Source organism: Neopelma chrysocephalum, unplaced genomic scaffold (genome assembly GCF_003984885.1).
Source record: "Neopelma chrysocephalum unplaced genomic scaffold, ASM398488v2 Primary Assembly neopelma1_96738, whole genome shotgun sequence".
NCBI lineage: Eukaryota > Metazoa > Chordata > Aves > Passeriformes > Pipridae > Neopelma > Neopelma chrysocephalum.
Genome location: NW_020925382.1, coordinates 195,054 through 221,655, shown reverse-complemented (window position 1 = coordinate 221,655; position 26,602 = coordinate 195,054).

Sequence of the window (26,602 nt, the reverse complement as noted above, 5' to 3'; positions counted from 1 at the left end):
TTCCCCGTCCTTCAGTTTTCGGTTGCCCTCGTCCAAACCTACACGGGGCACCTCTCTGTTGCTTCAGTCTCAACTCTAATCGCGCCCTCCCCCACCATTGTGGGGGAGGTGGCAGCGAGACTGCTTGAAGTTTCTCCTCCGGCTGGAATTCTTCCAGCTCTGCTACACGATCATTGTTGCCCTCACTCGCAGTGGGGGGAAACGGCAAGAAAACCACCCCGGCCCTGGCCGAACCAAGGTCGTGGAGGCCCAGGGGCCCCCCAGGTTCAGGGGCCCCTGGCCACCCCTCATGTCTCCGATCCTCTCTGCCAACAACTTCCTCTCTGGTTGTTGTAATATGCTAATTTCACGGGTGAAATGCAGCTTCTGATTGGCTCTATATCGGAAGAGCCACTTTGGAATTAACCATTTCCCCAGGGCTGACCAGCCCAAACCACCACAGTATGGTATGTGGGTAGATAAAGAAACATCTGCCTGGCTGGATAGCTTGGACCCAGGGTCAGTAGAGAATCTGTATATAGGTATGGAGTAATAAAGTTACAAGAGAGTTCTTCCTGGACAAAAGTCTGTCCCGCTTGAATTCGTTCGCCAAAAATGGTGCTGAGTGAGGGATTTTTTCCACACCTCACCAATTGTTGGCATTTGAGTACAAATCCAGCAACCATTTTTATGAAGAATATCAGATACATTTTGAACTAGAGTCAAATGCAAATTTTGGTTCCAAACTTGATTCATGGTTACTGGCAATACACACAGAAAGAGTAGTTTAAACCAGATCCTCTTTATCTGTAACAGTCTCTGTTGTTCCACTTGTCCCAGGAGCAGAGGCCTTCTTAACTCGAGAGTAGTGGATCCAGGGTCCTTTGCCAGCAACCTTGACCGTGGTGAGGGTGGTCGGCAGTACTTGAAATGGCCCTTTCCACTTAGCTTGCAGGGGGTCACTGTCCCACCATTTAATGTAGACCCAGTCTCCAGGCTGGAATGGATGAGCAGGAGTGTCCAATCCTATGGGTCTGGATGACACGACGAATCTCTAGTTTCTGCAAAGTAGAGCCTAAGGCCATTAAATAATTTTGCAAGTCAATTTTCCCCCTCGTGTGAATTTCTCCTGGGATATGTGGAATTTGGTATGGCCTGCCATACAATATCTCATAGGGACTTATGTTGTCTCTCTGCCTTGGTTATATGCGAATTCTCAGCATAGGAATCCCACAATTTTATAACTCTAATTAATTATCATATCTGATGGATACATCCAACCCAAAATTTGTCCTCCCCAGAACCTCCCTCAGGTCCGCCCCTCAGCATGCCTTCCTGGAACTGAGTCAGAGATCTCAAGACCCCTTCTTCTTCACCATCATCACCCTCGGGTCACATGCCTTCTTTAGAGCTTCTCCAAGATCTCTGGGCCTTCTATGTTTCTTCGTATACAATGATATCTTCCTAACAAGATGTACTCGCTAAAATCTTTTCCTTGAAAAGAACATTAAACAAAACTGGAAGAATTTCGGGAATTTGATATGAGAAAGGAGTTTTACTTAACTGCTATTCTAAAGTGTTAGAAATTATACAGCTATATTACAAATCTATATGCTACAAAATCTTAAGAATCCTTAAGGCATCACTATCACTGTCTTCTTCAAATGTTTCACAAGATTTTCAGTTTCCCAATGTGTACTCTCATGTTCCCGCAGGGCTATCTCCTGAAGAAGTTGGGGCAGCACTATACCTTGTCCTGTAGGTGTAACAGCCCACCCCTCTGTCATGGGTGGGAGTGGAAGGTTTAGACAAAATTTATTAAAAAGCCCTGCTGTTGAGTCACAAAGTGCAGAGAGGACTCCCTTGCTTTCTAAACCCCTTCTCAGAGGAGTCTGGGTGTGGCTAAATCCAATCTCAGCCTTGGATTATGTCAACAGTTTAAATTTAAGGAATTATAGAGGTGTGATTGAACAACTTTTGTCCCACAGGTTTTAATGATTGGCAAAATGAGAATATTTATATAAAATGAATCATTTAATTATTACAAATGATCAGACAAAAGATCTTAATCAGAATTATTTACTAAGCAACATTATAAACACTAAAACTACTAGTAGCATAGTATAAGATAGGATATGATAGTGCACTATATTGAAGCAATTATTGAAACAATTATACTGAAGCTAGCAAAAAGAAATAATTTTTAAGAAATAATTAACTCACATTGCTGTAACTCACCCATACCAACGCTCGTGGGGAGATCTCTTTCTCTCAACCTCGAGGAGTATCCTTGGAGGGTATCCCCATCCAAGGGAAGAATCTCCACACATACACCCCAAGAAGGGTTATGTCAGAAGAACCTAACTGTATGAGAGGGGACTGGACTTTTATAGTATAAAGTGATTGACTGTTAGTCACAGATCTACAAGCCAGCAGACTAGCTTATCTGTCAAATCCTGTTTCAATAGCAGGATGTGTATTCGAAGTCTGGTGAACCAGGATGGTCTTAGCATAATTTAACACCAAGACAGCACCATGGTGCCAGCTGTTGATAGCTTGCATTGTATTGGATTTTAGGTCTTATCAGGGGTAGGCTGTCCTGCCACATCCCCTTTTTGAATTTCAGCCTTAAGGGACTCAATTAACTGGTGGTGCCTCTTATCATATTTTGGGGTAAACCCTGACAGAGCGATTTCTTTTTGTGGTATTACTGCTAGGATACCTTTTTCTGCAGCCCCTTTTGCCGCTTGATTGACAAAATGATTCCCCAATTCGGGATTTGTTTTTCCCTTTTAATGATCTCTGCAATGCATAATAGACACCTCCGTAGATTTCCAAATGCTCTGCTGGAGTGCAGCAATGGAGAGCAGAGTAATACCACAGTAATTTGAGAAGTCTGATTTAACTCCTTTCTTCTTATACAAGGTGATGATGACTGCATCACGAAGGTCTGATGGTAGTTCGCCTAGTTCCCAACAGCGCACCACAAACTCGCGAAATTTAGCATGGAGTGCTTGGCCCCCATGTTTCCAGACTTCAGGTGGAATTCCATCAACCCCAGCTGCCTTGCCAATTTTCACCTGCTGTATGGCCTTAAGGGTTTCTCCCAAAGTGGGGGCAATATCCAGCTCGTACTTCACCGGTTGCTGTGCGATGGACTGAATAGCTGAGACTTGGACTACACGACTAGTGCTGAAAAGTGTCTGAAAGTGTTCAGACCATCAATTCAGAATGGAGGTTTTACCTGTGAGAAGCGTTTGACCATCAGCGCTGAGTAGAGGGCTTTGGACCTGGTATGTAGGCCCGTATGCTGTTTTCAGGGCCTCATAGAATCCTCTGTGATCACCCGTGTCTGCGCATAATTGAGTTTTTTCAGCTAGATTGATCCACCACTTGTTCTGGATGTCACGGAGTTTCTGTTGGAGCTTGCTGCATGCAAGATGAAAGGCAATAGCAGAAGGAATTCTACCTGAAAGCCAATGTGGTTTCAGAGCCAACAGGAGTACCACAGACATGGTATTTGTTCTCAGACAACTGCAAGAGAAGTGTAGGGAACAGAACAAAGGTCTCTATGTAACCTTTGTTGACCTCACCGGGGCTTTCGATACTGTGAGCAGAAAAGGTCTATGGCAGATTCTGGAACGTTTAGGATGCCCCCTCAAATTCCTTAAAATGATCATCTCACTCCATGAGGATCAGCATGGTCAAGTCAGATACGGCAATGCACTTTCTGAGCCCTTTCTAATAACTAATGGTGTGAAACAAGGCTGCGTTCTTGCACCAACTCTATTCACAGTCTTTTTCAGCATGATGCTATAAAGGGCCACGGCAGACCGCGATGATCTGGACGGTATCTACATTCGATACCGTACTGATGGAAGCCTATTCAACCTAAGGCAACTGAAGGCCCATACTAAGACCTTAAATCATCTTGTCTGGGAGCTGCTTTATGCTGATGACGCTGCCCTTGTCGCCCACACAGAAGTAGCTCTGCAGCGTTTAACATCCTGCTTTGCAGACGCTGCTGAGCTCTTTGGGCTGGAAGTCAGCTTAAAGAAGACAGAAGTTCTCCATCAACCTGCACCTCAGGAAGTCTTCCATCATCCCCATATCACCATTGGCGAATCAGAGCTCAAATCAGTCCAACAGTTTAACTACCTAGGCAGCCTCATCTCCTCGGATGGTAAGATTGACGGAAAGATAGACAACAGGTTAGCGAAGGCATATAGTGCTTTCGGAAAACTCCATAGAAGAGTGTGGCGAAATAAACACTTGAAGTACAAAAATCAGTGTTTACAGAGCCATTGTGCTGTCTACTCTTTTATATGGATCCGAATCATGGGTCATCTACCACCACCACCTGCGTCTCCTAGAACACTTCCATCAACTCTGCCTCCGTGCAATCCTAAACATCCACTGGTCAGATTATGTGACTAACACGTCAGTTCTAGAACAAGCAGCAATCACAAGTATTGAGGCCATGCTGCTGAGAACACAGCTGCATTGGGCAGGGCACGTCTCAAGGGTGAAGGACCACCGCCTCCCTAAGATCCTGCTTTATGGTGAATTTGCCACCGGCTGCCGCAAGAGAGGAGCCCCGAAGAAAAGATACAAGGACTCCCTGAAACAACATCTCAGCCTTGGCCATATTGATCAACATAACTGGTCTACTCAGGCCTCCAATTGGGAGGTCTGGAGACACACTATCTATAACACTGCTGATGCTTTTGAAAAAGCATGCAGGCTCACTCTTGAGGAGAAAAAACAATGCAGAAAGAATCGTGCCTTGCAGAATATACCACCTAAGAAGTCTTTCTGCTGTGCCTTTTGCAACCGGACATGTCTATCTCGTATTGGCCTTTTTAGCCACCAGCGCGCTTGTAACAAACGTGGGTAGAGCCCTTCCCAGATCTTTGTTCGTGAAGCCCAACCATGATGATGATGATGCAGGAGTGCATGAATCTGTTCGGGATGCTTGATCGAATTGCCCTGAGCGGTCATCAGCCCTCTTTCCTTCCAGATGGCTGCATGGGCATGCACAACACTAAATGCATATTTAGAATCAGTCCATATATTTACCTTCTGTCCTTTACTCAGCTCCAGAGCCCTTGTCAGTACAATCAATTCAGCCTTCTGTGATGATACATCTCATGGCAAGGTCTTTGCCTTGATTACCTTGTCTGTAGTTGTTACAGCATATCCTGTCATTCGCTTACCATCCCGCATGAAGCTGCTTCCATCAGTATACAGTTCTCAGTCTGGGTTTTCTAGAGGCATGTCCTTCAGGTCTGGTCTGCTGGAATAGGCCTCTTCTATAGTCTGCAAACAGTCATGCTCTGGTACACTGTCAGTCAATGTTGAGGTGTCTTAGTTTAACAAGATTACAATTTAGAAATTAAGAAACTTCAGGTGGAAGTGTGGAAAAGGAAAAAAAACCAGCATTTTATTACAAAATCTGAATAAACAAAAAATGGTACAATCAAAAACTTTCAGAAGAAACAAAACAAAGCCCCAGTTCCCCAGGTGGGGGAGGAGAAACCCGCAGCAACCCGGGGAAGGGGGGGAAGGCAGGACTGTCCCGGTCGTTCAACAGCTGCTCGCAGCCACGTGCACTCGCAGCCAGCAATGAAAAAAGTCCTTTTTCCCCCAGGCAGTCTTGAAAGCAGAATACCTTGTTCTGAGATGGGTCAGTCTCTCTCTCTAAGTCGTCCTCTGCAAGGCATCCCGTGGGGAAAAAAAAACTTCCTCTCAGGAAAAGAAAAGGAGGCAGCCCAAACCGGGCTCCCCGCTCTGTCCAGTCAGCAGACCAAACCCAAAAGCGTCCAAACAAAGGACTCCCCCAGCTGTCCCTGCAGCAACTGCGCTTCCCCAGGAGACCTCCCCCTCTCCCCGCTCCCACGCTGCCCAATATGTGAGGCTCTGCTCTGCCCCCACCCCCTCCCTGACTCCCCCCATCCCAGCAGAAAGAGATGGGGAGGGGGGATGACGGAGGATGGGGATGGGAGCCTAGGGAAAAAAAAAATTCCAACATCTCCTGATCATTGAGCAAAAACAATCCCACAAATGGGTTTGCCTTTGCTCAAGGCAGGATTAATCCAAACTGTTTTGCCTAACATACCACTCATGTGACTCACTGGGATGTTGTCTCCATCTACAGTGTGAAGGGACTCTGATTGGGCAGGGCTGGCTCAGTTGATGGAGTATCTACTGTTGACAAACCACATAGCCTTTGCTAGGTGCTGATCCCAGTGCTTGAAAGTCCCTCCACCCAACACCTTCAGGATGGTTTTCAACAGTCCATTACACCATTCAACCTTCCCCGCAGCTGCTGCATGGTATGGGATGTCATACACTCACTCAATGGCATGCTCTTTCACCCAGGTGGTAACTAAGCTGTTCTTGAAATGGGTCCCATTATCTGACTCAATTCGCTCTGGGGTGCCGGGTTGCCACAGGACTTGCTTTTCAAGACCCAGGATAGTATTTCGGGCAGTGGCGTGGGGCACGGGATGCGTCTCCAGTCATCCAGTGGTGGCTTCCACCATGGTGAGCATATAGCGCTTACCTTGGCGGGTTTGTGGCAGTGTGATGTAATCAACCTGCCAGGCCTCCCTGTACCTATACTTACTCCATTGTCCACCATACCACAGGGGTTTCAGTCTCTTAGCCTGTTTAATGGCAGCGCATGTCTCACAGTCATGGATAATCTGGGAAATACTGTCCATGTTAAAGTCCACCCCTCAGTCTCATGCCCATCTATAGGTGGCATCTCTGCCCTGATGGTCTGAGGCATCACGGGTCCATCGCGCTAGGAACAACTCTCCTTTGTGATGCCAGTCCAGATCCACCTGTGACACCTTGACTTGTGCAGCTCGGTCTGCCTGTTCATTGTTGCGATGCTCCTCATTGGCTCGATTTTTGGGCACATGGGCATCTAGATGGCGGACTCTCACAATCAGCTTGTCTACCTGGGTAGCAATGTCTTGCCACATATCAGCGGCCCAGATGGGTTTCCCTCTATGTTTCCAATTGGTCTTCTTCTATCTGTCCAACCACCCCTACAGAGCATTGGCCACCATTCATGAGTCAGTGTAGAGGCAAAGCTTTGGCCACTTCTCTCATTCAGCAATGTCCAATGCCAACTGGACAGCTGTGAGCTCTGCGAATTGACTCAATTCCCCTTCTCCTTCAGTAGCTTCTGCAACTTGTCGGGTGGGGCTCCATACAGCTGCTTTCCATTTATGTTTCATCCCTACAATGCAACAGGAACCATCAGTAAAAAGGGCATAGCGTGTTTCTTCTTCTGCTAGTTGATTGTATGGTGGGGCTTCCTCAGCCCATACCACCTGCTCTCCTTCCCCTTCATCTGCTAGACCAAAATTCTCACCTTCCGGCCAGTTTGTGATGATTTCTAGGATCCCAGGGCGATTCGGATTTCCAATAGGGGCGCGCTGCGTGATCAGAGCGATCCACTTACTCCATGTAGCATCAGTGGCATGATGCGTAGAGGGCACCCTCCCCTTGAACATCCAGCTCAGCACCAATAATCAAGGTGACAGGAGGAGATGTTCTTCTTTGCCAATCACCTCTGAGGCAGCTTGTACTCCTTCATAAGCTGCTAGGATCTCCTTCTCTGTTGGCGTGTAGTTGGCTTCAGATCCTCTGTAGCTTTGGCTCCAGAATCCAAATGGGTGGCCTCGGGTCTCTCCAGGTACCTTTTGCCAGAGGCTCCAGGAAAGACCATGATCCCCAGCTGCAGAATAGAGTACATTCTTCACATCTGGTCCTGTCCTGACTGGCCCAAGGGCTACAGTGTGGGCAATCTCCTGCTTAATCTGTTCAAATGCTTGCTGCTGTTCGGGACCCCAATGGAAATCATTCTTCTTGTGGGTTATCAGATATAGAGGGCTTACAATTTGGCTGTACTCAGGGATGTGCATCCTCCAGAAACCTATGGCACCCAGAAAAGCTTGTGTTTCCTTCTTGCTGGTCTGTGGGGCCATTGCTGTGATCTTATCAATGACTTCTGTTGGGATCTGACAACGTCCATCTTGCCACTTCACCCCCAGGAACTGGATCTCTCGGGCAGGTCCCTTGACCTTACTCTTTTTGATGGCAAACCCAACTCCCAGGAGAATCTGGATGATTTTCTCTCCTTTCTCAGAAACCTCCTCTGCTGTGTCCCCCCATATGATGATGTCATCAATGTACTGCAGGTGTTCTGGAGCCTCACCCTTCTCTAGTGTAGCCTGGATCAGTCTGCAGCAGATGGTGGGACTGTGTCTCCACCCCTGGGGCAATCAGTTCCAGGTGTACTGCATGCCCCTCCAGGTGAAAGCAAACTGCGACCTACACTCTGCTGCTAAGGGGATAAGGAAGAACACATTTGCAATGTCAATAGTGGCAAACCACCTCACTGCCTTGGACTCCAGATTGTACTGGAGCTCCAACATGTCTGGCACAGCAGCGCTCAGCAGTGGGATAACTTCATTCAGGCCACGATAGTTCACAGTCAATTTCCATTCTCCATCAGACTTACACACAGGCCAGATGGGGCTGTTGAAGGGTGAATGGGTCTTGCTGATCACCCCTTGGCTCTCCAGCTCACAGATCATCTTATGGATGGGGATCACAGAGTCTCAGTTCATTCAGTACTGCTGACAAAGCACTATTGTGGTGGCAATTGGCACTCGCTGTTCTTCAACCTTCAACAATCCCACAGCAGAAGGGTTCTCTGAGAGGCCCGGTAACGAATTCAAGTGCTTAACCACCTCTATCTCCACAGCAGCTATTCCAAAAACCCATCTATGTCCCTTGGGGTCTTTGAAATACCCGTTCCTGAGGTAGTCAATGCTCAGGATACATGGGGCATTTGGACCAGTCACAATGGGGTGTTTCTGCCAGTCCTTCCCGGTCAAGCTCACCTCAGCTTCCAACACGGTCAACTCTTGAGACCCTCCTGTCACCCCAGAAATGGAAATAGTCTCTGGTCCCACATGTCCTGATTGAGGGGGATTGTGCCCTTGTGGGAGAGGAGAGGGGGAGCTTCGTAGCACACAGAGGTTTGCCAGTCCAGTTTGGGGGAGGGGAGGGCTGTCGGGCGGGCTGTGGGGGTCCTCAGACTGGTGGGAGGGCAGGCGGGGCAGTCCTGTATGGACTGTCGCAGGTGAGCAGTGCAAGGGAAGATCTGTGGAAACACGGTGGGGGGAGGATAAGGTCAGGGTGGATAGTGGGTTCTTCTGGGGGATTGGGGGTTTCTGGCTGGGCTGGGGCCATGGGAGTACTCGAGCCCCGGGTGGGTGCGGGGGCCAGAACGATTTGTTTTTGGCTCACCTGCAGCTACTGCCCAGGTTCGGTTTGTTTTGGATTTATTTATTGCATCCTGAAAGGGCAGTCATGACAAAGGGATGTTCCTGGGTATTTCCCTGGGATTGAGTATAGATGGGTGTCAGAAAAGTAGGGAATGAAAGGCTTGCCCTAACCATTTTAGTGGGAAAGAAGCTTGTGTACCCCTATGCAGTTGCGAGCTATGCTGGTGATGGTACATGCCTTCGGTAGGGTCTCCCATGCCAGACAGGTCAAAACCAAAGGGTCAGATATAATATGCCCATGGGCAGGATGAGCTCGCTAGCCTTTTGGCAGTCATCCTAGGAGAAGGACAACTCTAATTCCAAACCTGGGCAGATGCAGCTCGCATAGCCCTGTAAGGCCATCCATCTAAGAGAAGGATACTCTAATTAAACATACCTCCTGAGGACCTCGTTGCCACCATCCAAGCTCGCTAGGCCCTGACAGATGAACCTTAGGATTAAAGGGTGGGTCCAGTTCCACGCATACTGCGTCTCACCTAAAAAGTCCACTGCGCAGGCTCAAAGGTTTTTACCCACATTTGTAAAGCCCTGCAGCAACAGGTGAGGGTCAAAACAGCAGGTGATAAGGTGCACTGGAAGCTGCAGGCCCAACCCTGCATACAGGCGGTTCAGGACATTGGTCGCTAGAGACTGACCCCGGAGATGATAGTCTCTTTCGGCAGCATCCTGAATGACCAAGCAGCCTTTTTCAAGGAGAGCACTGCTTGCTCCACTTGGAGAGGGGCCTAGAAAAGGTGGCCTAACCAAAGCTCATCTCCACCCTTCACCCAGTTGGTTAACCGCGGCCAACGGGCATCTTCTTCTAATGCGGTCACACAAAGATCAAGAGACAAAGGCATACACCTGCCTCCAAAGGTGTACCCAAATTGACTCTCACATGCTGGAACATCAGAATCATGCTTGATACTGCAGATAGTGGATGTCCTGAGCATTGCTCTGCCCTAATTGCCCACGAACTATCATGTCTCAACATCGACATCACTACTCTCAGTGAAGTTCATCTCCATGAGGAAGGCAGCCTTAGAGAACATGGTGCCGGTTACAAACTCTTTTGGTCAGGTAAACCCAGAACCGAAAGGCATCTTTCAGGAGTTGGCTTCATGATTAAAAACTCTATTGTTCCTAAACTCGAAAATCTGCCGACAGGTCATTCTGATCGCATTATCTCCCTACGCCTTCCACTACACAACAAGCAACATGTTGTCCTCTTTAGTATATATGCCCCAACTCTCCAAGCTGACCCTGCCGAAAAAGATAAATTTTACACCGACCTGCGCTGCCTTACCCAAAAGGTGCCCTGCAGATGATAAGATCATTATCCTTGGTGATTTCAATGCCAGAGTAGGAAAGAACTTTGAAGCCTGGAAAGGAGTATTAGGTGATGCCTCAAGCCCCTAATGTTTTTTTATTTTTCTACCTTATAAGTTGTATAGGTAATAGAAGTAGATTTTAGAAGCAGCCCCTTTCTCCATCCTCCCCTAGCACCCCTTAGTTTATACATTCCTTAATCCTCTTACCCCATTCCATACCCCCATATCAGCCCTATCCCCATATCCAGTAGAAGATGTTTAGTCTCTTGTCAAGGCAAACCTGTCTTGTTTGAGGAACGCTTGTATCTTGGCCTAAACCGCAGGACAGAGTCAAAGAACTGGGTGACTCTGCTCTCTGTACCCCGAAGATGATGAAGGATGATGAAGAGAGGGTCCCAAAAGGCCCCCAGACCCAATTCCAGGAGGTGGGCCAGGGGGTGGACCAGAGCAAAAGTCAGAGGGTGGACACACTTGGGATTGGCCAGATATTATTATAAATGTAACATCTCGGGCACAGCCCGGCGCGCGCGTCGTGTAACATCTCTTGCCTTGGCACTATTAAATCCTTTCCTTATCTCACCCCAACTAACGAGTCCTGGATTTTTTTCTAAGCACCAGCTGAGCAGGCATCAGTTTGGTGGCCCTCACAGGGAGACCTGGACTGGAACTTCTCCAGACTGGAAACTTTCATCGTGCAGGAATTCCTCATCAAGCCGGCTTTCATCTGAGACAATTCCCGCCCTGGTCTGAGAAGCCCAGCTCCACAGAACCCACAGAAACAAGCACGGAGCATACAGGTGAGATAAGAAAAGGCAAAATAAGGGAAAAGGTACCTGGTTTAATTAGCAGCTGAGGGAAGTTTGCAGTTGCGGGAAAGTTTGTGTTCCCGGGAGGTGGGGAACACGGATTCCTGGAAAGTTAAATTTAAGACTTGGGCCCATACAGTCTCAGAGAGTCACTTTCCAGGAGGCGGATGGGGTGGTCCGCCCACCCAGGTCAGAGCGGGTTTCAGTCTAGGACTGGTTTGTTGGGAAGGGACACCTTCCGGTGTGCTCTGATGCCGTGGGAGGGCCGGTGTGGGCTCTGGGAGTCGGTGAGACTCGGAATAATAGCAGAGAGGTTACTGGAACAGCTTGTAACCCCAAGGTAGTAAGTTCAAATCCCGGTGTGTGGTCGTGGTTCATTTACATTTTGCAATCATGGGTGGTGTAGATTCAAAGTTTGAGGTCCCTAAAGAATCCCCCTTGGGTTTAGTTTTGGAACATTGGAAGGTTTTAACCGACCCAAGGGCAGCTTTAAAAAAGGAACAGCTTTATTGGCTGTCTGTGAATACCTGGCTGTTGTTTGGACAATTGAGAGGAGTGGTTTGGCCAGAATTTGGTCCGTTTGAACTGAACACAGTGTTGCGGTTAATCTGACTGCTTCATGCAGAACGGAGGTGGCAGGAAATTCAATATGCAGAACTGTTTTTGAGTTTATTAGCACACCCTGAATTCGGGGTAAGAGATAAGAAGAACAAAAGCTCAGGAAGGGAAAGCAGCCTGGAGGGAGCCGGAGCTGCAGGAATGGCGGCGCCTGGACCGGTTCCTGCTGAACGGGCAGAAGGGGGGCAGGCACAGACCATTGGAGAACTCCCGGGTGTGGGTCTGGCCGCACCGGGAGGGATTAGACAAATTGAGGCCCCCGGAGGAGTTAGCTCGGGGCCGGCGGGAGTGAGTCCCACCAGTGTGGTTGTAAAAACAGAGGCTGTTAGTTTGGCTGAAGTAGGCACCGCGGTGCAAATAAGATCGGCTTTTGTGGAAGCTGCTTCTAGCGTGGCAGAGCAGAGCGAAAGTTATGCTGCGGGGTTAAGCTCAGAGGTAACATCTAGTTTGGTCAAAACAGGAGCGACACCAGGAGAAACTCCTGGCCCCAGCGGGGCAATCGAAGCGGAGTCTCCCCCGCCTGTTCCGGCGAACGTGCAAGCAGCCTGTAACTTTGCAGCTGCTGCTGGCAGCCTTGCCGGAGTAGACGGGGCTACCGTGGTAACAGCAGAGGTGAGCGCGGGATGAGCAGATAGTTGTGTCAGTAACGGGATAAGAGCTGTGAAGGCTGAGAAGTCAGCTTTTACTAGAGTTGCTTTTGACGTGGTAACACCAGAGAAGGTTGTTACAGATGCGGCATCTGTTGTGGAAACAGAGGAGATTTTAGACATCGCAGCGAAAGTGCCGCCAGAACCAGTCAGGGTAGAGATGGCGGTAGAAGTTAACTCTAACAATGGTAGTAAAGTGAAGGTGTCGGCCCCAGGTGGGGAGACAGCCCCGGGCGTAGATGTGCTTGTGAAACCAAGTAGCCCAACACCGCAAACAGGTGCTGAAGCAGTTGATTTTACCGGTAGTGATAACAACAAGGGAGCTATGAAAATGTACGAAGTCAAGCAAAAGGCAAATGAGTTGCCTACGGACTATACTGATATGGAGAATATAGATGGTAACCCAGAGAGGGCTCTGGATAAGAGTCCATTCCAACTGACAACCGACGATGTCTATGGCATCTCGCCCATGCTGGGCCGGGACCTGATGCAGCTCAGCCCCGGGCCCAATTTCCCCGCTGCCCGTGCCCAACTGCAGTGCAGGACCCTGCGAGTCTTAGAAATGCTGGAGACACTTGTGAGAGAGAGCAGCGTGGCCGAGGAGCAGCTGCGGCAGAAGCGGGAGCACTCCCCCTCAGCCATTGGCTCTCCCGTGAGCGCTGACTCCACTGCCCCTGGCCGTCCGGCAGCAGAGAGAGAGATACCTATGGCAGGCAGGGCTGCCCCTGCAGGCACCGCTACCACAGGAGCGCAGAGAGATAAGCCAGCAGCTGCCCCTGCGGGAACGGCCGACGAGGCGGCCGAGAGCGCCGGGGAGCAGCAGACTGTGAGCGGGGTCGCCGCTTGTGCTGCGGTGAGCGGAGATGAGGCGGCAACTGTTACAAGTGAAACCACCACTGGCCCGCCTGGTGTGGGAAACGAGGAAGCTGCCTCTGCCCCTGCCAGCACTGTGACCGCTTCTGTTCCTAAAAGGGGGGTGACAGACCCTCCAGAGGGACTCACTGCTTTTGCAGTGAGTGGTCAACCGGTTGCTTTGGTTACCGAGGGCGACTCGGTCGCCCCCACTGTCCCCCTAATAATCGTGGTTTTCCCCCATGTCCCTGGGAAGCCCAGTTTCGGACCCCCAGGGCCGCGGTGGGCAGACCCACTGGCTGAGTCGGACAGCTTGGACTCCCTATTTCGGAAGGGAAAGGGGCGGCTCTGACAGGAATGGTCCTGCCCCGGCCCGCCCCCGGACCTGCCCCGCCTCCTAAGTTGGCACGGCCCTGTCGACGTGAGCCTCTGGCTTGCAGTCGTTGCTATAGCAACAGAGCCCAGAAGCGGCCGAAAACCGGAAAAATACTTTTTGCAACAGCGTGAAGGGTAACTCAAAAGAGAAGCTTGCCTAAAACATACTCTGGCCCCGTCCCTGTGGTGAAGTGGGTTCCCAAAGAGAGCCCAACAGAAATGGACACAGTATGGAAGGCTGACCGACCAGCACTGTCCCATGGACTGGCCAGCCGCCGCTGTGGCCCCGCTCCTCGCCTGTTAGACTGGCTAACACGGAAAGGGGGGGGGGAAGAAGAACTAGCTATATTGGCCCCTGTGTGCTATAGGCCTGTTTCAGGCTCACGACCTGTGAACATTCCTGCCCTCTGTGCCCTGACTGAGTTTCAGGGAGCTGTGGCAAAATCTAAAAGGGAGACCACTGTTTTACTCTTAATGAGAACTAACGTGTCAGAAATTGACTGTTTACAGGTAGTCTGTTCCAGCAAACAGACCTGAAAAGCAGTACCTCCGAAGTTCAAACTGGAAGCCATGAGAACAACTTTCTGCAGAAGTAGACAAATGTCTTAACTGCAAATGAAACACACCAGAACCAAAGAGTGTTAAGCTACAATAACATCAAGAGTGAGTAGACAGAAGCCAACATAAGAGCCTTCTGACACAACTGAAAATCAATTTGCACTAAAGGTGGTACATGTATATATATTGCAATTATTGTATCTGTTTTGCTGTTTTGGTATTTCTATATTATTTTAAGTTTCTCTTGTTGTTAGCTTAATTGCTAAAAATTGAAAGCCTATATTGCTTTTGCTTTTACTACATGAGTTGCTTTAAAGCTTACAATGTTTATGCTTGCACATATCTTGTTCCAGCAATTTATAAACATCTATGTCTCTTAGGCTACTGCAGCCTGTGAAAGAATTCCTCTTGTAAAAAGCAGTTTGATGAAGGTCCATAGAATTTTTATGTGAATTGTAGAATCATGTTTATCTACTTATGTTTTTAAGATGCTTTCATATCTAGTGTCATCTAGGAATATACGTGAACCCGAACTGCATAGAAGAAGTCCTGCACTAAGACCAAGGACAGATAAAAAGTGACTTCAGTACTGAGGTAGCACTACAACAGCACTGGTTCTATGGACTCTCCAAATAAACCTCTAAAAATCTGACTTGCACCATTGCCTGCAATCTTTGAGACAACCTGGTAACATCAGTTGTTGGAACAATTAGTTTAGGTTGCTTAAGTAGTTTGCTGAAATTGCTTTCTAGTTTTATTATTTCATTAGTATTCATGTATCTGTGAATGCACCTATTTTAACAGGTGTGGAAGCTTTTATCCATGGAGGCAAGAGGCCCCTGTATGACCACTCCATGAGGTAAAGATGATTGACTGCAGTCTGGGACAGGTTGGAACAGGACAACCTGCCCCCGGTAAGGCCTAGAATTTATCCAGAGAGTATAAACTCTCTGTGGTGAGCGACTGGCACTGCCAGGGTGCTGTTTGCATCCAGACGCAGCCTGCCTCAGGTAAACTCTTGACTGGCCTATTAGATCTGTGACTGGCAGTTGATCACTTTATGTGATAAAAGCATGAGCTCCTCTCTCAGAAGATTGACATACAGGAATTCTAAGATCTAAAATCCCTGTGAAATTGTCATCAGACAGAGAGTCACACTTCATCGACTCCCTGGTCACCTAAGGAGGTTTATTTGTAAAATTGTCTATGTTTTAAGATCTGCTTTGCAGGAACTACAGACGTTCATTGAGTCATCTAAGCCTATGAGACTGGACATTCCTGCTCACCTGCTCCAGTCCAAGGACTGAGTTTATGTTAAACAATGGGACTGAAACTCCTGCAAACCAAATGAAAAGAACTGTTTTTAAGTCCAACAGACCATTTCCATCGTGGTCAAGAGTTACCATCAAGATCCTGAATTTCACCCAGGAAGAAGAGAACCTCTGTCCCTGAGATGAGTAGAGCAGCAAAGACTGTTGTTTATAAGGACTGTTAAAATAGTGTTTAAGTTTTCCTTGCTTATTTGTATTTATTAGTACTCCCAGTAACTATGAATTGAGTTTAGAACCTAAATTTACTTTTGGCTTTAGCAAAATATACCAAACATTCTTCATAAAGGTGAGTGCTAAATTTGCACTATAAATTTGGCAACAAATTTGAATTATATATTGGATAATTCTTAGAAATGTTTCACTAAGTTTACCTTCACAAACTTACTTTGATGCCTTAAGCCCATAATGATTTTCTAATTTTGTAAGCCTTATAAGTTTTATAGGTAATAGAAGTAGATTTTAGAAATAAATCCCTTTCTCCCTCCTCCCCGTAGTATCCCTTAATCCTTTCACCCCATTCCATACCCCCATATCAACCCTATTCCCATATCCAGTAGATGATGTTTAGTCTTTAGTCAAGGCAAGCCTGTCTTGTTTGGAGAACGCTTGTATCTTGGCCTGAACCACAGGACAGAGTCAAAGAACTGGGTCACCCTGCTCTCTGTACCCTGAAGATGATGAAGATGATGAAGAGGGGGTCCCAAAAAGCACCCCAGACCCAATTCCAAGAGGCGGGCCAGGGGGTGGACCAGGCCAAAAGTTATAGGATGGACACACTTGGGATTGGCCAGATATTGCTATAAATGTAACATCTTGGGCACAGCGCGGCGCGCGCCGTGCAACATCTATTGTCTTGGCATAATTAAATCCTTTCCTTATCTCACCCCAGCTTACGGCTCCTAGATTTTTTTCGTAGCACCAGCTGAGCAGGCATCACTTCATAGTTACCAAGCTGAACCTAGTTAGAGCAGCCATTCATGTTAGCATTAAGTTTGCATAATAGCTTGTTATATAATTAATATTATGTGTAAGTAGTAGAGATTGAACAAGATCTCTGAATCTTGTTTAATCTCTAAAGGGGGGACTGATGCCTCAAGCCCCTAATGTTTTTTTATTTTTCTACCTTATAAGTTTTATAGGTAATAGAAGTAGATTTTAGAAGCAGCCCCTTTCTCCCTCCTCCCCTAGCACCCCTTAGTTTATACATTCCTTAATCCTCTTACCCCATTCCATACCCCCCATATCAGTCCTATCCCCATATCCAGTAGAAGATGTTTAGTCTCTTGTCAAGGCAAGCCTGTCTTGTTTGAGGAACGCTTGTATCTTGGCCTAAACCGCAGGACAGAGTCAAAGAACTGGGTGACTCTGCTCTCTGTACCCCGAAGATGATGAAGGATGACGAAGAGAGGGTCCCAAAAGGCCCCCAGACCCAATTCCAGGAGGTGGGCCAGGGGGTGGACCAGAGCAAAAGTCAGAGGGTGGACACACTTGGGATTGGCCAGATATTATTATAAATGTAACATCTCGGGCACAGCCCGGCGCGCGCGTCGTGTAACATCTCTTGCCTTGGCACTATTAAATCCTTTCCTTATCTCACCCCAACTAACGCCTCCTGGATTTTTTTCTAAGCACCAGCTGAGCAGGTATCATAGGCAAACATGGTGTTGGAAACTGCAATGATAATGGTCACCATCTGCTAGAATTCTGTGCGGAGCAACAGCTCACCATCACTAATACTATCTTTCAGCAGAAAAATAGTCTGAAGACAACCTGGATGCATCCTAGATCTAAGCATTGGCACCTCATTGATTATTATCTTGGTGAGACGGAGACATGTTTGCGATGTCCATCATACTCGCGTGATGCCTAGTGCAGAATGCCAAACAGACCATCGACTTGTGCGCTTGTCATGGTTTTAGAACCCAAAATCCAATTCCTGATTCTTAACCCCCCTCCCACATCTCAACCCAGTGTGAGATGGGTTTTCCAGACAAAAACACAAGACTCAATATGGGGGGAAAGGAATATATTACAGTGACTGTACAACAAATAAATAGTATAATACATTACATACAATCTTAACTCTATCTCTACCATGACATATAATATTTACAATGGACCAAATCTCTTCTCCCTTCCAAATAAAAGTCCAGGAGGGAAGAAGAAGAAAAGACCCCTTCCAGTCTCTGAGCAGCAGTTCTCTCTAGAGCAGTAGACTCTCTGTGTCTTTCATGAAGTAGTTGCAACTGGATCTTTGTCAATGCACACGAGGGGGTCTCCAAGCCCCTCAACCCTCCGTCTTCAAAACGAGGGTCTTTCCGTGGGCTGCGTTACCCCAGACAAAGGTTGCTCCACCACGGTCATATCGACGAAGTGCAGAAGCCTTCGTGACGGTCTGGTATCTTCAGGGGAATCCAAGCCCCTTTGCAGAGCTTCTGTGCTCTGCCTCAAGATGGCTGCTAGCTTCTCTGAAGCTGCAGAGAGGGGGGGCCCAAGGTCATCCCCTCCACATTCCATCCGGCCATCCTGGCTCAGCTCTCAGGATGCCTGAGCTTCTTAGCTCCTCTCTCAGCAGTGCTGTAGCACTCTGAGGCTCTTCCATCTCCCTCCTCCTAGGAGGGGTCTCAAAGGAGTTTGGGGGAAGTTTTGGTTTTCAGTTCTTACCCTGGAACTCTGTCTCTGCAGGGCTTAGTCCTGCTCTCTGTTGCTGGCTCTTTTCTCTCCTTCCTTGCAGGAGTTCTCTCTGTTGCTGCATACTTGTTTGCTGCTTCTTCGGTTCTTATCTCTTGGCTCTGTACCGCCGCTTTTCTCCATCCACTGCTGCTCTGCTGCCGCTCTTAGTGTCTCCTACTGCTGCTTACCGGAGAGAAACTCCCCCAGCTCTTAGCTACAGGCACTCAGCCCAGTTTAACACTGTTCCGAGTCCCCGTAACCCCCCAACCGGGGGTTGGGGTGGGGGGCAGAGCCCCCAAGGGGCCCTGAGCCCCTTCCTCGTGGCTTTCACCATGGCTACCTCTTCTTCTAACAACAAGTACAACCTTTTCTTTTCCGGTCTAGAGATATGTTTATATTTTGCAGGAGCGCTGATTGGGTCAAACCCCAAGGGTCACCACCACCTGGGGGTTACCACTTTCTTAATTTCAGGGGGAAAACCTGGTTCAAACCACTACAGCTCTGTAAACTTAACTTCAATCTTAAGTTCAAACCTAAAAGGGGCGGTATCCCAAGTAGGAGACTCCAAGTTAACAATCTATAATCAGACACAGTGAAAGACAGATTCCAGGCAAATCTTCAAACTAGGCTCAAAAAGCATTCCATAGATTCTATAGATGCCTCTCCTGAAACACTTTGGCACCATATTAAAAACAGCATCCAGCAGTCCTCTGAAGAATCCTTAGGGTTCTCCTTCAAGAAGAGCAAGGACTGGTTTGATGAAAACAATCAAGAGATCCAGGAATTCTTGAGGAAGAAGACAACCGCTCACCAAGCACACCTTCCTGTCACGTAAGAAAAGCAGCCTTTCGTCTTGCATGCAGCAGGCTCCAAAAGAAACTCCGTGACATCCAGAACAAGTGGTGGATCAATCTAGCTGAAAAAACTCAATTATGCGCAGATACGGGTGATCACAGAGGATTCTATGAGGCCCTGAAAACAGCATATGGGCCTACATACCAGGTCCAAAGCCCTCTACTCAGTGCAGATGGTCAAACGCTTCTCACAGATAAAACCTCCATTCTGAATCAATGGTCTGAACACTTTCAGACTCTTTTTAGTACTAGTCATGTAGTTCAAGACTCAGCAATTCAGTCCATCTCACAACAACCAGTGAAGAATGAATTGGATATTGCCCCCACTTTGGGAGAAACTCTTCAGACCATACAGCAGGTGAAAATTGGCAAGGCAGCTGGGGTTGATGGAATTCCACCTGAAGTCTGGAAACATGGGGGCCAAGCACTCAATGCTAAATTTCATGAGTTTGCGGTGTGCTGTTGGGAACTAGGTGAACTAGTATCAGACCTTTGTGATGCAGTCATCATCACTTTGTATAAGAAGAAAGGAGTTAAATCACTGTCCTAGTTAGAACAACTGGGACCAGTTCATCACTGGATGGGTGTAACCCAAAACTGTGTATTCTATAGCCTTCCATGCCATTTCCCAGAAACTGGTATCAATGAACCATTGACACCATCTGCACATAGAGCCTGACTCCTCAGGCTATAAACTAGGTGTTAAGAGGCCTGTGAGATAGGAGGTTGCTTTTGTCCTCACACCCATTAAGGAACCCCCCACCCTGAGGGAGGTACTGAGCATCCCTGCCTGAACTGGAGGATATATAATCTTGGAGTCTTGGTACTTTTTTAACCACTCGTGGGATCCAGAGGAAGACTGCAGACCGCTCTCAACCAGACCGCAGACCACCGCTCTCAACCAGACCACAGACCACTGCTCTCGACTGGACTGCAACCACCACTTTTCAACCAGACTGCAACAGGTTTTCCCCTCTCCTTTTACTTTGGACTCTGGGCCCAAAGAACACCACTCTGTTCATGCCCCAGGGTGCTGGGTTATGCATTTGGGTTTTGTGGGTTAAAATCAATTGTTTGTCTGTATAATCATACTTATTGTATTATTTTATTAAATTGTTATTCTGACTTATAATCTCTCTTTTGAGTTGAGTTCATTTCCCCTGCTGGTTTACCTTTAAACCAGCACATTTTTGGTGCCCAACGTGGGGCAGAGAGAGAAGTCAGAATCACAATTTCATTTTAAGCATTTGTCTATTTGGATACAGAAACTCCCTGATCACCATGCTGTTTGATGCATTCACGTGGATGTTGTATCTGAGCCTGTTCATATTTCCACAGATGGGGAACTATTTGCCTGTTTTAATGCTCTCTTTAAGACCAGGGAGAGGGATCCAAATTGCTTTATTGGTATACTATGTTTATGTCATCATAACATCAGAAGCAATGAGTTTCATTGTAAATGTGTATTCAGTCTTGTTTGCCTGTCCTGGTTTGGGTTGCTCCCTCTGGGGCCTCATTAAAAATCGCACCCAGCCCTTTGGGGGAACAGGAGGGAATGGTTGTTTCCAGCCTTTCACCTCCTTCTTCCCCTTCAGACCTGCTACAACAGTCTTTGAAAATATTGAGTTCCCTTTTGATGTAAAAGACAGCATAATGTTATTGTTAGCATTGCTTTGTCTGCTCTGTACTGTCTACACCATGTTTAGGGTCAGAACAGGGCCTTCTAGGGAGGTTGTTTGGACGCCTGCCCTGGGAGTGGATAATGTTGAGTGGCACGGGAAGTGGGAGGACATCGGCCAGTATTTGGAGTTTTCTCCTCCAATGATCTGGAAATTCACCCCTGAACAACTGCAGGATCCTGTTAGCATGATAAGACTGGTGAAGGAAAAATACTCTGGCAGCTCCAGAGATGGCCAACTCACAGCAACCTGCTGGGCCCTGGCCACTGCCTACCGGACACTACTTGACATGGTACAGCACTGTCGGGGGGAGGAGAGAAGGAGCAAATCCACAGGCACCACATCCACCCAAACCACAGCTGAGTCAGAGGGAGAAAGAAATAAATTAAGCGGCACCCTGTCCACACAAACCATCGAGGAGCCAGAAGAACAACCAAAACCAATAGCAGTCGCCCCTGTCCAGAAAAGGAAATCAAAGACTAAATCAGTCCGTATAGCAAATGATGACAAAGAGGCAGGACCTTCACATCCACTGGAGGAGACAGAGCCAGAAATAATCACTCGGTCCCTATCCCTGGGTGAGCTGCGTGAGCTCCGGAGAGAGTTCACGTGACAGGCGAATGAGTCCATTCTGACCTGGCTGCTCCGAATCTGGGATGCCGCAGCTAACGATACAATTCTAGATGGGAGTGAAGCAAGACAACTGGGATCCCTGTCTTGAGATGTAGTCATTGATCAGGGGATTGGAAGGAGGCAGGAAACTCTCAGCCTCTGGCGGTGACTGTTGTCCAGTGTGAGGTGTGGTGGTTTGAAACTCCCAAGGATCCAATTTTTAAGTTCAAGCCCTCCCTCCCACAGTCTGCCCCTGTGAGAGGGTTCACTGATGGTATGGACTTGATATCTTTTTCACTTCATGTGGAGAGTTTTCAGACAAAACACAACCATTCGTTATTGGGGGAAGGGAAAAATATTTACAAAGGTTTATTTACTTACACCTATATATATGTATATATTTACATTGAATTAAATTCCTCTTTTCCTTCAATAAAAGTCCAAGAAGGAAAGAGAAAAGTCTTTCTGTCACTGCACAGGCCACAGTTCCTTCGTTTCAGTTTTTTGTGGCACTGGTTAGTGTCCTTCATTTTCCTAAGGCAGCAGATTTAAGTATGGCAGTCAGGATTTTGGTTCTTACTTTGTGGAAATCCCAACCCCGAGCCCGAGCCTTTGGGGGATTTCCTTGTAGATCTTCACTCCTCTTAGGGTAGAACATTGAAGGCAGCTTTCAGTTCAGTCTTACCAAAGCTCTTTTGCTCTGTCTCAGCTCGCCAGCATGATAGAAGCAACAGCGGCAGCAGCAGAGGGCACGGGCACCTCCTCCGCACTCTGTCCTGGCTCAGCTCTCAGAACGACTCCGGGCTTCTCAGCTCCTCTCTCTCTCTCTAGCTGCTGCTGCATTTTGGGACTCCCTAAAGGTTTGGAAGTCCACCCCTGCTCTTCAGCAGGTGTCTGGATTTTGGGAAAGTAATACAGTCTTACCCCAAACCAGCTCTGTTGAGTTTTCCTCTGTTTCGTTGCCAGCTCTCCCTCCTGCAGGAACATCTCTGCGTCCTTCAGCCGGCTTCATGTTATCTTGTTGCTACTGGCTATCTTTTTGGCTTTCAACCATCGCTGTCTCTGTTCAGGACTGCTCCGCTGCCGCTTTCAGTGTTTTCTACCACTGCTGACAGTAAGGAAATTCTCCCACCTCTTGATTACGGGACCCGGTCCAGCTTTGACACTACACCGGGTCTCTCGTAGCCTCAGCTGGGGCTGGGGGCTCTTGGCCCCCAGAGGGGGCTCACTGGTCCCCTGCCTCCTCGTGGTTCAGATCATGGCTACCAACTTACTAAAAACTACCTCCCCACCTTCTCTTCCGTTGCTGTGGGTATGTAATTTCCGTAGGGCGCATATGAACCTTTGATTGGTCTAGTATTATCAGTGGGGCAAACCATTACTGCCTCAGTGAAAAGGTTTTTCAAACCACCACAGAGGGAGAGATACCTTTGTAAGGAGGACCTCCACGTACAGCAAGGACAGTGGAACACAATGGAACAAGGTATCCAGTGCTTGAGAGAATTAGCTGTACTGGAGATAATCTTTTCAGAGGACGAAAGATTCCCTAAAAGTCCAGATGGTGTACAGTGCACATCCCAGATGTGGTTAAAGTTTGGACGACTCAGGCCAGAAATGTATTCCCGCTACTAAGCAACGCTGCAATGGAGGGAGGGAGAGGACAAGGTGGGTGCGTTGGTTAGTAAACTCAGGATTTATGAAGACACAGTCATCGCCCCATTACGAGCCCACATCTCATCTGTGGAAACCAAACTGGCTGAACATGTCCGAAGCCTGGAAGAGAACATTGAAGAGGGACACCAGAAGCTAAGAGAAGAAATTAAGGAAGGGATCTTCCATATCTTGCCAGGACAAACAAGAGTCTCTGCTATCAGGAGCCAGCGTCCCCCAGCTAAGGAGAGAGGGTACACTCCACATAGCAATCTATGGTTTTACCTCCATGAGCATGGAGAAGATGTGAGGAAGTGGGATGGGAAATCCACCTCTTCCTTAGCAGCCCGGGTACGTGAATTGGAAAGAGGAACAAGTACCACAAGGTACTCTTCAAGGATAAATGCTGCTCCAGTCTCTCGTGGGCAAGACTCCAGACGGTACAGGAATGATGATACATCTGATCCTCTTGAAGGGACCTCCAGGTCATACTTACAAGAAGAGCGCAATGAGTACCATGACCAGGACTAGGGGTGCCCTGCCTCTAACCAGGTAGAGGAGAGGGACAATCGGGTTTATTGGACAGTGTGGATTCGGTGGTCTGGCACATCAGAGCCACAAAGATATAAGGCCTTAGTGGACACCGGCGCACAATGTACTTTAATGCCATCAAGATACGTAGGGGCAGAATCCATCTCCATTTCTGGGGTAACAGGGGGATCCTAACAGCTGACTGTACTGGAAGCTGAAGTGAGTCTGACTGGGAAGGAATGGCACAGACACCCCATCGTGACTGGCCCAGAGGCCCCGTGCATCCTTGGCATAGATTACCTGAGGAGTGGGTATTTCAAAGACCCAAAAGGACTTCGTTGGGCTTTTGGCATAGCTACTGCGGACACAGAGGAAATTAGACAGCTGAACACCTTGCCTGGTCTCTCAGAGGACCCCTCTGCTGTGGGACTGCTGAAGGTTGAAGAACAATTGGTACCGACAGCCACAGCAACAGTGCACCGTCAGCAATACCGCACCGACCGAGACTCTGTGACAAGTTGTCATGGTTTGAGATTGGCCCCCCCTCGAGAAGAGGGGGACTCAGAGGTGATTGGGTGCCAGGGCAGTGTTCCCTGAAGAGCCAATCACCACTCATGTTGTTCGCTTCTGCTCAAAATCATATATTCACAGCACCGGAAGTGGTTGGCAAGTTCTGTGTTGGCACTTGGGCTGTTGGTGTCTGCTGCGTGTAGGTGTGGAAGGCCAGGGGGTGACTGGGCTCCCTCTCTCCCCTGGAGGGGAGAGAGGGGAGCCCTGCGGCCCCCCCAGCTCTGCCTAGCCCAGAGCAGAGTTAGAGGCAGCATTTTGAGTGTGTGCAGTGAGGGAAGAGACTCACGTGAGCACCTGAACCTGACTTGAGGTAAGAGGAGAGAGGCAGGCTTTTGTAGCCAAGCCTTCTCCCCCCTCCTTTTCTACAGCTAAGCTGTGGAGGGGGGCTTTTCCTTTCCCTCCGCTGGAAAGTGGAGGAGAGGCTCAGCATTGAAGCTGAGCCAAGTGGACGGGCTGTGGAGGTAGGCCCGGCGCTCGGGAGAAAGAGTCCCAAGCAAAATTGGAGACGGACCCCGCCCAGAGAGAGGGAGAAGGGGCCCGGAGGATGTCTCTGCCACGCAGGACAACCGAAAACCTGAGGAGAAATCCACATGCCAGGACGTGGACGCTTGATAAGCAGAACCACACTGCAGCAGCCTACGAACCAAGGTATGAGAGAGAGAGAGAGATCACACAGCGGCAGGAGAGCAAGGACTCAGAACTATCTTCCTGGACTTCATGAGGAGGAGAGACTGCAACAAACAACTGGAATTTGGTGAGGGGGGAGCGTTCAGGCCCAGAACACTCCCACAGAGGGACTGGTTACTTTCCAGCCTTGAAAAGGCTCTTTCCTGGACTAAACTTAAAGGAGGGGCTTGAAAGGACTGATTGATAGAGATGTAATATATATAGTTGTCTTTAGTTTGTATAGTATTTATTTGTGTAAATATATATATATTTCCCCCTTCCCCTATAGAAACCTCTGGCCTGAAAGTTTCCCTCCGGTGTTAGCATAAATTGTGGGAGGGGGTGGGGAAGCCTGAAAATTGGATTTTTAGATTTCTAACGTGGCTCGAACTGCCACACCCCTATACATAAGATGATCTGTGAACTGGAGACCCAGGGGGTGGTCAGCAAGACTCACTCACCCTTTAATAGCCCTATATGGCCAGTGCGTAAATCCAGCAGAGAGTGGAGGCTGACGGTGGATTACCGTGGACTCAATGAAGTCACACCACCCCTGAGTGCTGCTGTGCCGGACATGCTGGAGCTCCAGTACGAACTGGAGTCCAAGGCAGCCAAGTGGTATGCCACCATTGACATTGCCAATGCCTTTTTCTCCATTCCTTTGGCGGTGGAGTGCAGATCACAATTTGCTTTCACTTGAAGGGGTGTGCAGTACACCTGGAATCGACTGCCTCAGGGGTGGAAACACAGTCCCAGCATTTGCCATGGACTGATCCAGACTGCACTGGAAAAGGGCGAGGCTCCAGAACATCTACAGTACATTGATGACATCATTGTATGGGGGAACACAGCAGGGGGAAGTCTTCGAGAAAGGAGAGAAGATAATCCAGATTCTCCGAAGAGCTGGTTTTGCCATTAAATGAAGTAAGGTCAAGGGACCTGCTCAGGAAATTCAGTTCCTAGGAGTGAAGTGGCAAGATGGACGCCACCTAATTCCAACGGAGGTGATTAACAAAATAGCAACCATGTCCCCACCAAACAGCAAGAAGGAAACACAGGTTTTCCTAGGCACTGTGGGCTTTTGGAGGATGCATATCCCCGAATACAGTCAGATTGTAAGCCCTCTCTACCTTGTGCCACGGAAGAAAAATGATTTCCAGTGGGGCCCTGAACAACAACAAGCCTTTGAACAAATTAAACAGGAGATTGCCCATGCGGTAGCCCTTGGGCCAGTAAGGACAGGACAGGACGTGAAGAACGTGCTCTACACTGCAGCCGGGAAGAATGGCCCTTCCTGGAGCCTCTGGTAGAAAGTACCTGGGGAGACCCGAGGACGACTGCTAGGATTCTGGAGTCGGGGATACAAAGGATCTGAAGCCAGCTATACACCAACTGAGAAAGAGATCCTGGTTGCCTATGAAGGAGTTTGAGCTGCCTCAGAAGTGATCGGCACCGAAGCGCAGCTCCTCCTGGCACCCCGACTACCAGTGCTGGGCTGGATGTTCAAGGGGAGAGTTCCT